Source organism: Echinops telfairi, unplaced genomic scaffold (assembly GCF_000313985.2).
Source record: "Echinops telfairi isolate 266 unplaced genomic scaffold, ASM31398v2 ScPeMD7_5592;HRSCAF=6446, whole genome shotgun sequence".
Taxonomy (NCBI): domain Eukaryota; kingdom Metazoa; phylum Chordata; class Mammalia; order Afrosoricida; family Tenrecidae; genus Echinops; species Echinops telfairi.
The window spans coordinates 40,846,492-40,863,560 of NW_022109491.1; positions in this window are offsets into that span (position 1 = coordinate 40,846,492).

Genomic DNA, 17,069 nt, shown 5'->3' on the forward strand with positions numbered 1-17,069 from the left:
TCTGAATTTTCATCAGAAAATGGTAACTCTCACATATGAAATTATTACATTTTGAAACAAGAAGCAAAACATAGCTACTTACTAACAAACTTTACTAATTAACCTAATTCTACATTCATATTCAGTAGCCATTTTGTTGCTGGCTGACTGAGGTTCTGAGGACCACTCGAGGCATAATGGTTATAGCGTGGTTACAAGTTGGGCTGCTAACCTCAATGTCAGCTGTTCAAAACTACCAGTTACTCCATGGGAGCAGGTGGACTTTCTAATCCCATAAAGAGTTATCGTCTTGGACACTCACAGGCACAGTTCTTTTCTGTCTGACATCAACTCCATGAAAGTGAGTTGGGTTTTGGTTAGACAAGGGGCCCGGGACAGCCTATCACTATACAGCCATAGAAAAAACCAGGTTGATTAGAGGAATTCTAAATTTATTTCTGCAAGCACTGAAAGAAATAAACAGTTGGGTTTGCTACCTCTGAACTGCTTCAAAAATTTAGTCAAAATATAGCAAGTTATATACATTAAACTATGTGACAAGAAAGTGATTTTGCAATAGTCCCATGAGGTAATTATCAGGTTTTCAATGATCAAAGGGCTTTCAGGCAATGGTAAAATAGTTTATGTTTCCCAAGGGATTGGTTATAATCTTCATTACCCCAGGGTTTCAGCATCCATACTTACCTAAATGGCCATGCCTCCCTTTTCCTGGACTATAGCATCCTTGAGTGATTACCTTGAGTGATTACCAGGTTTTGCAGTAATTGCCTTGAATAATTAACCGGTTTAAAACGTTTACTGCTGCTGGAGATAGCTGTTAATGCTTGGGTCCCTTTTTCTCTTTTTTAATTTAAGTAATTTTTATCGGGGGCTCTTAACAGTTCTTATCACAATCCATACATACATCCATTGTGTTCAAGCACATATGTTGTACAGATATTGCCAACATTTTCAAAACACTTTCCTTCTACTTGAGCCCTTGGTATCAGCTCTTTTTCCTCCCTCCCCCATGAACCCTTGATAATTTATAACTTTTTTTTTTCATGTCTTATACCAACCACTGTCTCCCTTCACCCACCTTTCTGTTGTTCGTACCCCTGGGAGGGGGTTATATGTCAATCATTGTCATAGGTTCCTCCTTACTCCCCCCACCTTCTTACCCTCCTGGTATTGCTACTCTCATTATTGGAACTGAGGGGCTTATCTGTCCTAGATTGCCTGTGTTGCGAGCTGTTATCTGTACCAGTGTACATGCTCTGGTCTAACCATATTTGTAAGGTAGAATTTGCATCATGAAAATTAGGGGGATGGGGATGGGTGGGGAGCATTAAAGAACTAGAGGAAAGTTGTGTGTTTCATCGGTGCTATACTGCACACTGACTGGCTCGTCTCTTCCTTGTGACTCTTCTGTGAGGGGATATCCAATTGTCTAAAGATGAGCTTTGGGTCTCGTCTCTACCCTCCCCCTCATTCACATCGATATGCTTTTTTTGTTCTGGGTCTTTGATGACTGATAGCTGATCACATTAACACCTCATAATCATACAGGCTAGTGTGCTTTCATGTGGGCTTTGTTGCTTCTCAACTAGATGACCGCTTGTTTGTCTTTAAGCCTTTAAGACATCAGATGTATCTTTTAGTAGCCTGGCACCCTCAGCTTTCTTCACACATTTGCTTATGCACCTATTTTGTCTTCAGCAATTGTGTTGGGAAGGTGAGTATCACAGAATTCCAGGTTATTAGAAGTAGAAGCCTACTATTGAGTAGAAGCCCAATGTCTGTCTGCTACCTTAATACTTATATAAACATGTACATAGATCTATTTCCATATCGTTATATATAAATATATTTATATATATACATTCCTGTATTTAGACCTCTATAAATGTCCTTTGCCTCCTAGTTCTTTCCTCTATTACTTCCTTTTATTTTCCTCTTGTCCCACTGTCATGTTTGGCCTTCATTTTGGTTTCAGTAATTCCTCTCAGCTACATTGCCCATGATCAAGCCCACCAGGCATCATATGCCCTCCTCGCCATCAATTTTAGATCACTTGTTTTTCCCTTTTCCTTGGGGTTGTGGACAGCCCACTTCCTTTCCCCCACTTTCCCTTCTTTGTTCCTCGAGTCCGTCCCCTTGTTTTCTTTGAATTGTTTATCCCACCTATTTTATCTTGATAGACCTGCAGAGACACTAATAAGCACAAAAACAAGATGACGACGACAACAACAAAAATGACAAAAGCCTATAAATAGTTCCAGGTCTGTTGACCTTTAAGAGTGTTTCCTGGTCAAGTCTGATGGGGTGGCTTCAGTCTATTTTTGATATTACTTGGGGACTTTGTTGCTTTGTTCCCTTGCTGCTCTGTTCATGCCCTTAGTGTTTAGCCCCAGTGTGGTGGGGTCAGATCAGGCACAGTTCCCACACTGTCCCTGTAGGGCGGTGGGTCAGTGAGGGCTATTGTGTCTTGTGGTGGGCCGGGTCCTATGGTCTTCTCTGTGCATTGGATGCTCTGAGCATTAATCGCATCCTCGGGACTGGGTGAGCCAGGATGTTTTTCCTCTCCTTCCCTCTCCATTTGCTCCTGTGTCCTCTGATCAGATGTGCCCCTCTCCCTGAGCTGTAGCTTCAGTGCTGTCCTCTGAAGTGCATTCTTCTGGGTCAGAGAAGGGGCATGTAGCTGGGATCGGGGTTGGCCATTGCAGACCTCTCTATTGGTTCTCTGCTTCATGCTGGTATGTTACATTCACGTCTTGGTGCACTGAGTTGAAGTCTGGTACCTTTCTCCCTCTCCTGTGGAGATATAAACAATACCCTCCCCTTGGATGGGTTAGTGCCCTGTTACCCCGCTACTCATGTCTTTTCCCCCCTCCTTTTGGCTGACATATGTATCCCTGGATTTGGTCTGGCCCCTGCCATATTACCTGGACCTCACCCCAGGAATGTATGTATATAGTAGCTCTTCTCCTATGGCCCTTTTGCATTTTGAAGCTTACCTCAGTGAATTCATGTACTTACTTGTCTTTTTGTGCTTGGTTTACTTCTCTTAGCATAATTTCCTCCAGTTCTTCCCATGTGGCGATGTGCTTCATGCGTTCATCTCTGCTTTTTCAGGATGCTTAGTACTCCACGGTATGTATGTATTTACTACAGGTTTTTAATCCATTCGTCCATTGATGGAAATTTGGGTTATTTCCAACTCCTTGTGATTGTGAACTGTGCCGTGATGAACATTGGAGTGCAGATGTCTGGCCATGGTTTATTTCTTGCCTCTTCTGGGTATATGCCCAGTAGTGGGATTGCTGGGTCATATGGTAGCTCGATTTCTATCTGTTTTAGATATCACCAAATCAAATTCGATAGTGGCCGTACATACCTACAGGTCCAGCAGCAATAGATGAGAGTTCCTATCTCACCACAGCCCCTCCAAAACTTGTAACTTTCTGATTTTTTGAATTGGACTATCTGAGGATATTAGGTAGTATCTCATTGTTGCTTTAATTTGCATTTCTCTTATGGCTAATAATCGGAAGCATTTTCTCATATGTTTATTGGCCATTTGGATTTCTGCCCCTGTGAAACTTCTGTTCAGGTCCTTTTCCCACCTCCTCAGTGGACAATTACGTTTTTTTCTTATTGTAAGCAGAGTATTGTAGATTTTAATAATAAGGCCTTTGTCTGATGTGTCATTGCTAAAGGTGTTTTCCCAGTCTGTGGGCTGCTCTCTTATTACTCTCGTGGTGAATTCTTTCTATGTACAAAGATGTTTTATCTTCATTATATCCCACTTGTCAATGTGTGCCTCCTCTGTGCTTGTGTTCTCCCCTGTTTCTGATAGCCTATTTATTCCCTTTCATAGCCTTGCTATTAAAAGAGTAGGTCTCTTTATTGAATTCCTTGTTAACTTTTTTTTTAATATACATGGGCACTTGTGAGAACCAGAATCCAGCAGACTGTGCCTTGTTTTTCCAGGTCTATATTTGAATTTTTCTTCTCTGACAAGTTTCCACCTTACACAAGTTTTGTCTTTCACAGGCTTTACTATAATACAAATAAAAAGGGATTTTAAAAATGTATTGAAAAAGAGAATTGAAGTATAGGGGATGTTTTCCACTAACTTTGAAGCCTCTTTGTATTTACTGTGTTTTCAGTGAATGTTTACATATCAGTATAGGTTCCTGTCCAACAATTTTAGTACAGATTGTTTAAGGATAATGGTTAAATTGCCTCATCTTTTTTATTCTCCCTTTTCACAAGAATCTGAGTTCTAATAATTCCTTTTTCATCTGCATGACCTGGGATCACCATGATTTTAAACCGTTGCTTAAACACAAACACACACACACACACACACACACATTGCCAAGTCAGTTCCAACACATATATAGATAGCAATCCTACAGGACAGAGTAGAATGAATCGTAATTTTCTTTAGGTAAGAAATAAAAAGATTTTAAACCATTGTGGAAACAAAGATGTGTCAAAGTATCTACAGAATAATGAAAGGTTGTGGTCGCTTTGTAATTTCTTTTGAAATTTCAGGCCTAAAGCAATATGAGTTTACTGTCTTTTCTTTGTCTAGTTGGGCAGGAAAGACAGGACATTCACACTACCTCACAATGGCTGAATTGACCCTGGGTTTCAGGGACATAGACAAGGACACAGCATAAAATCTGGCGTGCTCTGTGCCTATTACCTGGAAAGGGGAGGGATGTTACAGAAAACCAGCCAATAGCAGCAGATGCACCAGAAAGCTAGCCAATGGTTGAAGGTCCACCATTAACAGGATAAAAACCTAGCTCTTCTTCCTACTCAGCCCTTGGATCTGCTGGGGGGCCCTTTGGTATTATATATATCAAAGCACTTCACCTCCTCTATAAACTAACTCCCTAAAAGCCTTTTCTCTGACTGTGGTGTGAGTGCTGTATCCCTTCTCAATTCTTTGTTACAAACAGGAGAAGCTCTGAGTCACCTCCCAGTAATGCAATTAAATCCCTAACAGTTGGTATTCAGTTATAGTTTGAATTGAATCAAATTATATGAAAAACATATCCTCTAAAAGATTTGTTACAGTTAATAGCCAAAGTTTTATCTGAGAAATATAAATTGCTATCCCAGCTATCTTTAGCTGGGAATTTCATTGCTGTTGAAAATGACATTAGTCTGGGTTGCTCTTTGGCTTTGTTCTGATTTTGGTATTAGTTTTTCCAAAAACTAATTTAACAAAAGTACCTATGTTAAATTTGGAGGAAAATAATTTCAGCTTTTCAGAATTTGAAGAGTTGTCATTGTTGAGTGCCATCAAGTCGGTTCCTACGCACAACAGCAAGAAGCACTTCCAGCCCTGCGCCGTCCTCACAAGAGTTCCCACGCCGAGCCTGTTGTTGCAGCCACAGTGTCCGTCCATCTTGTTGATGGTCTTCCGCTCCTTCGCTGCCCCTCTACTTAGCAAGCACGATGCCCTGCAGAGACTAGTCTCTTCTGACAACATCTCCAAAGTATGAGGTGACGTTTCACTCTCCTTGCCTCTAAGGAGCCTTCTGGCGGCGGTTGTACCAAGTCAGATTTGTTTTTCCTTGTAGCAGTCCATGGTACTTTCAGTATTCTTCACTAGCACCTCAATTCAAATACATCAGTGCTTCTTCCGTCTTGCTTAGTCAATGCCCAACTTTCACATGCATTTCAGGCCATGGAAAATGCCATGGCTTGGGTCCGGTGCACCTTAATCCTCAAAATAACATCCTTGCTTTTCAGTACTCTAAAGAGGTCTTGTGCAGCAGATGTACAGAATGTAGTGCATCTTTTGATCTCTTGTCTGCTGCTTCCAGGAGCATTGATTGTGGATCCAGCAAGACAAATCCTTGACTAATATTTTCTCCATATATCATGATATTGTTTTTTTAGGTCCGGTTGTCTAAAGATAGTTTTGTTCTTTACACTGAATTGTAATCCATACTGAAGGCAGTAATCCTTGACCTTCATCAGCAAGTGCTTCAAGCCCTCCTTACATTCAGCAAGCAAGGTGTGTCATCTGCATGTTGTAGGTGGTTAATAAGCGTTCCTCCAATCCTGACACCGCATTCTTCATGTAATTCTGTTTCTCTGGTGATTTGTTCCGCATACAGATTGGATAAAAGAGTGGTGAGAGGATACAAACTGGTTGTACACCTTTCCTGATTTTAAGCCATACAATATTCCCTTGTTCTGTTCACTCAACTGCCTCTTGATCCATGTATGAGTTCCTCATGAGCATAATGAGATATTTTGGAATTCCCATTCTTCTCAAAGTTAGCCATAGTATGTTATGATCCACATAGTCAAATGCCTTGGTATAGTCAATAAAATACAAGTATAGATTTTTCTGGTATTCTCTGCTTTCAGTCAAGATCTATCTGATATCATCAATGCTATCCCTTTTTCCACACAGTCTTCTGAATCCCACCTGAACTAGCAGCTCCCTGCTGCAACTGTTTTTGGATGATCTTCAGTAAAATTTTACTTGCATGTGATACTGTTCTCTAACTTGTGCTTTCTGTTGGGTCACTTTCTCTAGAATGGGTGAAATATGGCGCTTCCAGTCAGCTGACCAAGGAGCTGACTTCTATATTTAAACAGCACCCATCAACACTTGAAATATTAATGTTTTGTGAGTTTCTGCAGGTTGTTGCAGCAATTTTCAGAACCCAGGAACATGAGGGAATATATTCCGTGCCATCAGTTGATTGTGATTCGTAACGACTGTAGGACAGACTAGGACTGCTCCTGTGGGTTTCGCAGACTGTAACTCTTTATGGGAGTAGAAAGCCTCATCTTTCTCCGCAGCGGCTGGTGGTATGGAACTGCTCTTTTATGGTTAACAGCCCCCTCATAACCTATAGGGCACACCACCAGGGGAGGAGTTGGGGAAAAACAGCATCAGGGAAGAGTTGGACATTTGGAACATCATTTATCCCCAACTCCTTGGGAAAAGTATGGTAATGATTTTTCTAAGATTTTATTATCAAAGGATATGACTTAACCAATAATACTTTGGTATATGTGGAGTAAAATGCATGAGCTTTACAAAGCTTGTCCTCATCTTTTGAGTGAGTCTAATGGGAGTTTTAATATAAGGTCTCTGACACCTGTTGGCTGCTTGGTGACTTGGGATTATTTCCTGCTTCCTAGTAGGATTCTGAGAAGCCCTGGTGGCATAATGGTTATGGGCAGGGCTGCTAACTGCAAGGTCAGTAGTTCAAAACCACCAGCTGCTCTGCAGAAGCCTTTCTACCCTGCAAAGATTTACAGTCTTGGAAACCCACAGGTGCAGTAGTACTCAGTCTGGTATTCTGAGGAGGAGAATTCTAGTGGTAATAAATTGAATTGTGCTTCTAAAATCTGAAGTCTTAGCCTCTGTGCCTGTGGATGAGATTCTACTTGGAAACATGGACTTTCTTTTGTTATTGTTACTGAAGCTATGCCAAAGTAGAGTTCTAAATCTAATCACATATGAATTACAAATAGAATCATAGAATTATTGACTATACCAAGGTGAAGAAAGAGGCCAGGGAACAAACACCAGGGGTTGACCAGAACCTCAGGCTTCCAACAAGAAAGACCTCCTAGGGCTTTCATGCTCTGAATTTAGACTTCTGGGCTCCTGGACATTGAGAAAAAAATGTCCTCTCCTGGAATCCACCTACTTGTCTTTTTCACTAGGACAGGTCTAGGGAACCACAACATCGAAGTTGTTGCCTGGGGAAATTCCAAGATGGGAGTATGTATGAAAATGTACACTTGTTTGTTTTTTTTTTGAAAATGTACACTTGAAAAGCTAAGATTGCTTTGCAGAAAGGATTTCTAATGGGATTTGCTGAGAGAAAAGCTAAGTGTATAGCTTAGCTATACATATACACATGATGTATATGATGTGATTGTAAAAAGTTATACTTTATATGTATATATATATATATATATATACAGCTTTCTCTATGAAACAAATCTTATGTATTCTTCTCTTAGTGCCATTTTCACTCACTAGGTGGGAAACAAAACAAAACTGATTGTCAGTGAGTCATTTCCTACTAATCAAACCTCTATAGAACAGGGTAGAAGAAAAAAAAAGAACAGGGTAGAGCTGCCCTTGTGGGTTTCTGAGAGTGTAACTCTTTATGGCTGTAGAAAGCCTCACCTTTCCCCCCCAGAACAGCTGATGGTTTTGAACAGCTGACCATGTGGTTAGAAGCCCAACTCGCAAGAACACCACCAGGGCTCCTAGGTTGGAGCCTAGTTTGGAGCCATTACCCAAAACTCACTGCTATGGAGTCAATTCCAACTCAGAGAGCCCCTAAAGATCAGATTTGAATTGCCTCTGGACACTTCTGAGGCTGTGAATCTTTAGGGGAGCTGAAAGCATCATCTTTGTAGGTTTGAAACTTAGCCTTGCTGTAACAGCCCAACTTATAAACCCACTGGGCTCCCAGGACCCCTGGTGGTATAGCGATCGAAGCACTTGTGATTAGCCAAATGGTTGAATGTGAGATAATATAGAGACCGGCCGTATACATGGGTTCCAGAGGATACAATCTGTAGAAGAAAACTTACATACAAAAGGGGTAGCCAGAGTTAGGGTGTGGGGGTCCCTGCAGTACAGGCACTCCAGGGCCTGGTACTTTATCAAGGGCAGGTTTAATTATATTCCCTGCATGTAGCCTGCAACATGTGACAGGATTACACAGAGACGGTTCACAATTTGAAGGCTGGACAAAAAGCATTAACACATCCAGCAAGTTATTCATAGAAAGGAGGGGAGGATGGGACTGGGAACATAAAGTAACTGCTAAGTTTGCAGACTGCTGCCTTCTGCAGCTTTAGTCAGGGAGCAGGAGGCAAGTGTGTCTGTCTGTCTCAGGCAGAGAGACAGGCCAGCCATTGCTGCTTCATCAGCTCCCATGGCTGAGCCATCAGGATTCCCCTACGGGTCATGAACCGTGGAAGGTGGTGGTCCTGTCCCTTTTCCTAAGGAGCAAACAACCTTTCCCACACAGTTGAAAATATGTATACTTTAAAAAAAAATCATTTTATTTGGGACTCATACAACTCTTCACAGTCCATACATACATCAGTTGTGTAAGGCACACTTGTACATGTGTTGCCCTCATCATTCTCAAAACATTTGCTTTCCGCTTGGGCTCTTGGAATCAGCTCCTCCTTTTTTATCTTTTTCCCTCTCTTCCCCATTCCACCCTCCCTCATGAACCCTTGATAATTTATAAATTATTATTTTATCATATCTGACACTGCCCAATGTCTCCCTTCACCCACTTTTCTGTTACCCATCTCCCAGGGAGGAGGTTATATGTAGATCCTTGTAATCAGAAAATATGTATACTTTAATACTGATTATAACAGCTCTCAACAGAGATGGAGTGAAAAGTATTTTATCATGGGTTAACTTCTATCTAGGAAAGAAAACGAATAGTATAAATACAGTGACCATGTTATTCCTTCATAAATTATAATTTACCTTCCCTAAGAATCACAATTCAATTGTATTAAGCACACTTGTACATCTGTTGCCATCAATATTTCCAAAACATTTTCTTCCTACTTGAACCCTTGGTATCAGCTCCTCTTTTTTCCCCTCCCTTCTCTACCCACCCACCCTCGTGAACCCTTGATCAATTATATATTATTATTATTGTTATTTCGTGGGATTTTTTTCATTATTGTTAATCTTATCTTCAGGAAACTAAATAATAATTTGACCTGTCCTTCCAGGCTTGGAATAGATACTTGGCATATTTTAATTCTCCGCCTGGATATTTGACATATTTATCTTGCTGGTATAAGGATATTAATATGAGATGAATAGTACATTAAAAAAAAACAAAAAAACCCTCAAACTCACCACTGTCACATCGATTCCAAATTGTTCATGGCAAATATGGAATACCTCACTATGTGATTTTAAAAAGGTTTATAATCTATGATGATTGAAAAATCTATCCAAAAGTCTTTTATATGTTTCTGTTTACAAAGTGGTGCTTCTTTCCCTTCCCTTTGAGTGTGACTGAATTTCCTGACTCCCAAAAATAGACTAGGAAAATAACTGGTGTTTCCAACCCTGAGTCAGGCATGTGGCTTCCTCTTTGCTTTCTTTCCTGGATCGCTGCCATATCTCAAGAACACCCAGGTAGTTCTGCGGAGAGAACCTAGACGTGAAGAACTGTACAACTTCCAGCCACAGCCAAGCCTGAAGATGCTTGTAGACCCAGCTGACGCCTTAACTTCAATCTCATGAGAGACCTTGAGCCAGACTCAATCTCATGAGAGACCTTGAGCCAGATTCATCCAGCTAAGCCACTCAAGAAACTGAGAATAAATGTTCTTTAAGCTACCATGCTTTGAAGTAATTTCTTTCACAGCAATCAATAACTATTACACTCTTTGGGAAAAGATGATTGCCCCGATTAGGTTACATGGTTACTTTAAGCACAGAAAACAGCCTGCTTCTTTGGAAATATAAAAAGTTAGCATATCATATTTGTTCTCAGATAAAACTAGATCTGAGATACTCTTGCCTGGAGGTTTGATTTCGTGGTGTTTCAAATTAGTGTACCAATATTTCCCATGGTACATTTAGTATCAAATCCCATTTCCCAGGGGCATAGGATGAATTTTATGGAACTCTGGCAGACTAGGTCCAAAGTGAAACCAGAGAAGTCTAAAACTTCAGTGGGCTAAATAACCCTTCATGGTTTTCTCCGTCAATTCTCTTCTGATTTAGTTGTCGAGTCGCTGGCAGCTCATTAGAATGGAATACTGGCTCTGCAAACTTGGCTACCAGGCTCTGAAATGAGTACAGTGTCTTACTAGTGATCAATAAAGCCAGGCAAAGGTCAACTTTGGAAAATTCACTATGAAACTGGAAAATGCAGTCAAGCTGTTTCCAGACTCTCAGGACCGAGTCTCATGTTTGTTTTCAGGATGCCCACTGCTCGTTTAATCAGAGAAGAATCAACCACGGGCAGTTATCCGGTCCCAGTGTTAAGAGCACATGCGTATATTGTCAATGGCAGAATGGGGAAGGAATTCCAAAGGAGAACTTGGTAGTTCTTGCTACAAGAGTGGAAGTACATGAAAATGCATGAACTGGGAGTCTGGGTTTTAGTCTTGATCCGGCCTATTTCCCCAAAATCCATCTCTCTGACCTGTGAATTGTTATCTTATAAAATTGCAGGTTTTATCCGCAAAGATCCTCAAAGGAGACTGCAGATTTGCCTTCCAAATTCCTAAAACTCGAAAGTCACTGCGTTGAGTTGATTCGGACTCATGGCAACCCTACAGGGCAAGGAAGAACTGCCTCTGGGTCTCCTAGACTAACTTTCGGGGAATAGAAAGCTTCCTCCTTTGGCTGCAGAGCTGCTGGCTTCCACCTGCTAACCTCAGTGGCCCAGAACGTAGACCACTCTGCCAGCAAGGCTTCTGCACACCCATACTAAACCTCCAAGCTCCATAAGAGGACTTTCCAAACAAAATATGTCCCTCTTTCTTTTCTTCATTGGGAGTCGTGGCAACGGAGAGCCGCTGCTCTGAAGGAGCAGCATTGCGCAGTCCTCTGGCATGCTGGCCTGTAAAATGACTGCAAACTTGACCTCATGCTCTGGGTCACAAGACACGAGGCAGGACGACCCTTTCCATCTTGACCATTTCTTGGACACCGTGTTAAAATGTGGGGGTGAGGGGTGGCAAATACATCCCTTTAACATTAATTTGACCTGGGGGTCAGGGTTTGAGAAGACAAACACAATGTGATTTGTTTTGGATCCCCTACTATTAAAAGTGGGCCAAAATCCATTATGACTATCTTTCTGAACCACAAGGAGTCATCAGAACACTTAAGTTGGAGCAACCTTTTCATATTTCCCCTGGAGGATGCCATTTTTCATAATTAGCAAGCATTCAGTATTGCTTCACAAAACCAGAAGTCACTCCATCAAGTGAATTCAGACTCAAGTGACTCCATGAGACAGATCAGAAGAGCCCTGTGGGGCTCCGAGGCTGTATGTCTTTATGGGGGCAGAGGGCCTATCTTTCCCCCATGAAGTGATGAGTAGTTTTGAACTGATGACCTTGCTTAGTGTCAAAAATTGTGTAAAACGTTACCATTTATGAGCCCAGGGGACAACGTCCTGACCACTAGCCACACAAGGACAGAAAATGTTAAGGCATCAGGTGACAGCATGCTGGAGGATCAAGTGAAAGAATAAAGATATGAAAATACAATCTCTAACCAAGTCAGACTGTCTGCACATGTCTTTAGAAGCCAGCTGAACAGGCATTCCAAACAAAGATAGTTTTATTTAACCCATAAAAAATTATCCTGATCTGATAAAACCTTTGAATTAAAGCTATTGCCAGGAAGTTTGCCAACCCTTTGATGTGCACTATTATCATCTTTCATTTAATTTCACAACTATCTACAAGGAGTACTAATAATATTTCTCCAATTTTCAAATGAGGACCCAAGTTTAGACAGGTTTGGCTTCAAAGTCAAGTGAATGTCAGAACCAATATTAGTATCTTAATAGTACAAGGGGGCTTCCAAAAGTTCATGGAAACATAAAATTAAAAGAGGACATCTTGACCTTGGTGACCCAGGCATTGTGCTATGTTACCTGGACTTCACACTTTGGCTGTTTGAACTGGACAGCATTCTTCATAGTCCATAACAAAAGGATATGATTTGGAAACCCCTCTAAGTTAACCAGGTAGCTATAGCAATCAATAGTTTTCATTATTCAAAAATTCTATATTTGCATATTAATCTACTCTAAATTTTATTTCTAATGCCAGAATCAATACAATGTTTTCACAGTCATTCCCAGAGTGATAAAAATTTTGAGTTGCTTATTCACAAAGCTGACCTAATTTAGTGTCAGGAAAACTCTGCTGAACAGAACTTTTGTAAATAAGAATTTAGTAGGACTAGCACATATTAATCTATTAGACATTATTCTAGACAGAATGATTTTAGAGCTCCTTTTAAGTGTAAATTATTGACTGTGTTGAGATGCCAGCTCACTGTTCTTCATGAATTCCCCTCTTGTTCATACAAGAAGATTATTAAGCAAATCAGCTTAAAGTCAGTGCTCCTTTTTTTTAACAAAAGAATAAATTACAAGATTCCAGAAAGCTGTTTTGTCTCTATGGCAAAACCAAATCTCAAATATAACAAATTTCTATTAGTATTCTCTTAGGTGAAGATTAAATGCGTCTTCTTTTAGAGACACTTAGAAATTATTTCTCTGTGATAAAATATGAATCAGGACAATTTGTTTTTTACAAGTGCATATTGGGGGAAAAAGGAAGCAGAATATCATCTGAGATACTACTGGAAGATGGGTCCCTCAGGTCTGAGGGCATCCAAAATGTGACTGAAGAAGAGCTGGTTTCTTGGAGGGGAGGCCACCCTGTTGCCGTGAGTCTGGTAAAGCCTGAGGGAGGGAAGCTTTGGGGGTCTTCATTTGCTGATGGGGCATGCCTCAAGGTAAAGAGAAACAGCTGCAAAAATCTTGTAATGATTGGAACTTGTAACGTGCAAAATTAGTTTAGGAAAATTGGAAGTGGTCAAAAATGCAACGGAACACATGAAGATAGATATATTATAGGTATTAGTGAGGCGGCAATGGACTGGTATTGGTTATTTTGAATCAGAAAAACATGTGATTTACTATGCCAGAAATAACATAATCCAGAGGAATGGTGTGGCATTCATTGTCAGAAAGGATCTTGCTCAATTCATCCTGAAGTACAATGCTCCCTATGATCAGAAAACATATATCTGTCTTCAAGGAACTCCAAACAATACAACTATTATTCAATTTTATGCACCAACCACAAAAGTTAATGATGAAGAAATTGAAGAATCTTACCAATCACTTCAATGGGAAATTGATCAAACTTGCAATCAAGATGCATTGACAGTTACTGGTGTTTGGAATAAAGAAGTTGGAGGGGAAAATGGTGTAACAATAGTTGGAAAATAAAGACTTGGTGATAGAAATGAAACTGGAGATCACATGATAGAATTTTGCAAAACCAATGACTTGTTCTTAGTAAATACTTTTTTCAACAACACAAAAGGAGACTATACACATGGACTTCCCTGGAAGGAATACACCGAAATCAAAATGACTACATCTGTGGGAAGACATGATGGAGAAGCTCAATGTCAGCAGCTAAAACTAGATCAGGGGCTGACTGTGGAACAGACAATCAATTGCTTACATGTAAGCTGAAGAAAATTAAAATACATACACAAGAGTCAAACTATGACATGGATTCTGTACCAAAATATGACCTCGATTCTATCCCACCTTGAGTTAGTTAATTGTGCCAGCCTGGCCGATAATCACATGTAGTGCTGGTTGAAAGGCGGAGGGATAAATGGGTGGTGAAGCCTCGCCATTCTAGTTCTCGGGTCTCTTGCTTTGTGATGGTCGCACCAGGATGCAGCTGCCTTAGCAGCTTCCTGCTTCATCTTGCAAGATTGACATCCTACAAGACATCCCCAAGGAGAAGCCGCATGGACCTATCCCGATGCAGCCCTGGGTACTGGAGCAGCCTTATGGAGACCCCTGCTAGTGCTGAGATGCTTATTCGTTCACTGACTCAGCTTTCCTCCTGCAGTCGGCATTATTGTCTCTGTTTTGTGAGGTGAAGGACTTTGTGGACTGGTGTTGGGTATGGGTTAATTTTGGACTTGTGGGCTTGGGCACCATTGGGTTGGGATGTTTTCGTGATGCACATTTTCTTTACATAAAACTCTCTCTTATACATGAGTTGCTGTGGATTTGTTTCTCCAAAGTACCTAGACTAATACACACCTGAATTTTGAGAACGTCTCAAGAACAAATTTGAACACTAATGGCAGAAGACCTGATGAGTTCTGGCATGATATCAAGACTACCAATCATGAAGAAAGCAAAAAGTCATTACAAAGACAAGTAAGAGAGAAAAGATCAAAGTGGATACCGGAAGAGACTCTGAAACTTGCTCTTAATCATAAAGTAGCTAAAGCAAGGTTGGGTAAAAGATGAAGTCAAGGAACAGAATAGAAATTTTCAAAGGGTAGCTCGAGAAGACAAAGCCACATATTAAAATGAAATGTGCAAAGACCTAGAATTAGAAAAACAAAAGTGAAGAATACTTTCACCATATCTGAAAGGGAAAGAAGTCAAGAAAATATTCAAGCCTCAAATTGAAATTTTGAAAGATTCTAGAAGCAAAATATTGAATTACATAGGAAGCATCAAGAGAAGATGGAAATAACACACAGAGTCACTGTACCAGGTAGAACTAGTTTACAGTCCACCATTGTGGCAGGTAACATCTGAGCAAAAACTAATAGTCCTGGAGGAAGCAGTTCAAACTGCACTGCGTGCATTGCCAGAAATAAGGCTCCAGGAGTTGACCCATGTTTCAGAAAGCTGAAGAAGCACTCACTTGTGTATGCCATGAGATTTAGAAGACAGCTATTTGCCGATTGGCTGGAAGAGATCCACATTTCTGCCCATTTCAAAGAAAGGTGACCCAACAGAATGCTCTAATTATAGAATGATATGGTGGATACTGAACACAAATAAAATTATGCTTAAGGATCATCCAACAATGGTTGCAGCAGTACAATGACCGGGAAGTGCCAGAAGTTCAGGGTAGATTCAGAAGAGGCCATGGAACAAGGGATGCCACTGCTGATGTCAGATGGATTTTGGCTCAAAGCAGAGAATACCTGAAAGATGCTTAGTTGTGTTTCATTGACTATGCAAAGGGATTAGACTGTGTGGACCGTAATAAACTGTGGATAACCTTGAGATGAATGGGCATTCCAGAACACTTTGTTGTGCTCACTCAGAAGATCATGGATTGTAATCTTCAGTAAGGATTACAACTCAATGTAAGGAAGGAATCCTCACAACTGAACCAGTACCCTGTTTCCCCGAAAGTAAGACATCCCCCGAAAATAAGACCTCCCCCAAAATAAGGCCCCCCTGAAGCTACCGTAACTCTGGACTCTGGACCTTAGCTGCGGGTACCGCCGCAAAGCTTACTGTTGGCTGCAGCATAGCTGGAGCAGACAGGAAGTGCGAGGTCTCTTTTAATAAAACAATAAATGTGTACCATATTTTTCTTCATGGAAAAATATCCCCTGAAAATAAGACCTAGCACATCTTTGGGAGCAAAAAATAATATAAGGCACTGTCTTATTTTCAGGGAAACGGTAGGTAACATAATGATCAATGGAGAAAAGGATACAGGATGATCCAGTTGTGAAGATTTTGATCTTGCTGACAGTGAGGAGGATTTGAATCACCTGTTTAGTGTTTGAGATTTGTGGGTGGCACTCCAGGGTGGCAGAGTTTCAAGTCTTCTGGGACTCTGTCACTTGAACCCAAAGCAGGAATGTGAGGAACAGAAGGATTTCTCTTAAGTTGTCTCCCCAAAAAAATGTACCAGACTTAGCTGAGTAAGAATGACTGTACAATAGGTGATCAGCGAAAGTAGGTCAGAGGTTATTCTCCTTAACATCAGCCATCTATAGTGGCTAGACTACTAGTCTGACTCACCCTAAATAAGACCCACTCCCTTCTGATAAGGATAGTGGTGGTCTGTTCACTTGTAGGAGATACCAGAGAGGTCAAACCCGCCCAAGGATGACCAAGGTTAGGTAGCCATTATCAGCTGTCTAGATCAAGCAGACACCACTGTTTATCCCACAACCAATGTGGGCACACCCCTAGGTCATCCCCCTCCTATTGATTGTATTTCCTATGTCGCTACCCCTCCCTGTGACTTAGGTTATTGTCTGCTATCAGGGGACTTGCATGCCTCCCAGAATAGTAATTGTCTGCTTTATTGTATGAGACACCAGAATGATCAAACTTGTTCAAGAATGAAATGTATTGCCCCTTTCTGTGATGTATGACTCTGTAATCAGATCCCCCTAAAGTGATATGATGCCTGGTTAGCAATAAATAATGAGGCTCCCTGGTTCCTGAGGGGGTGGCTGGAGAAGGTGGCTAAGG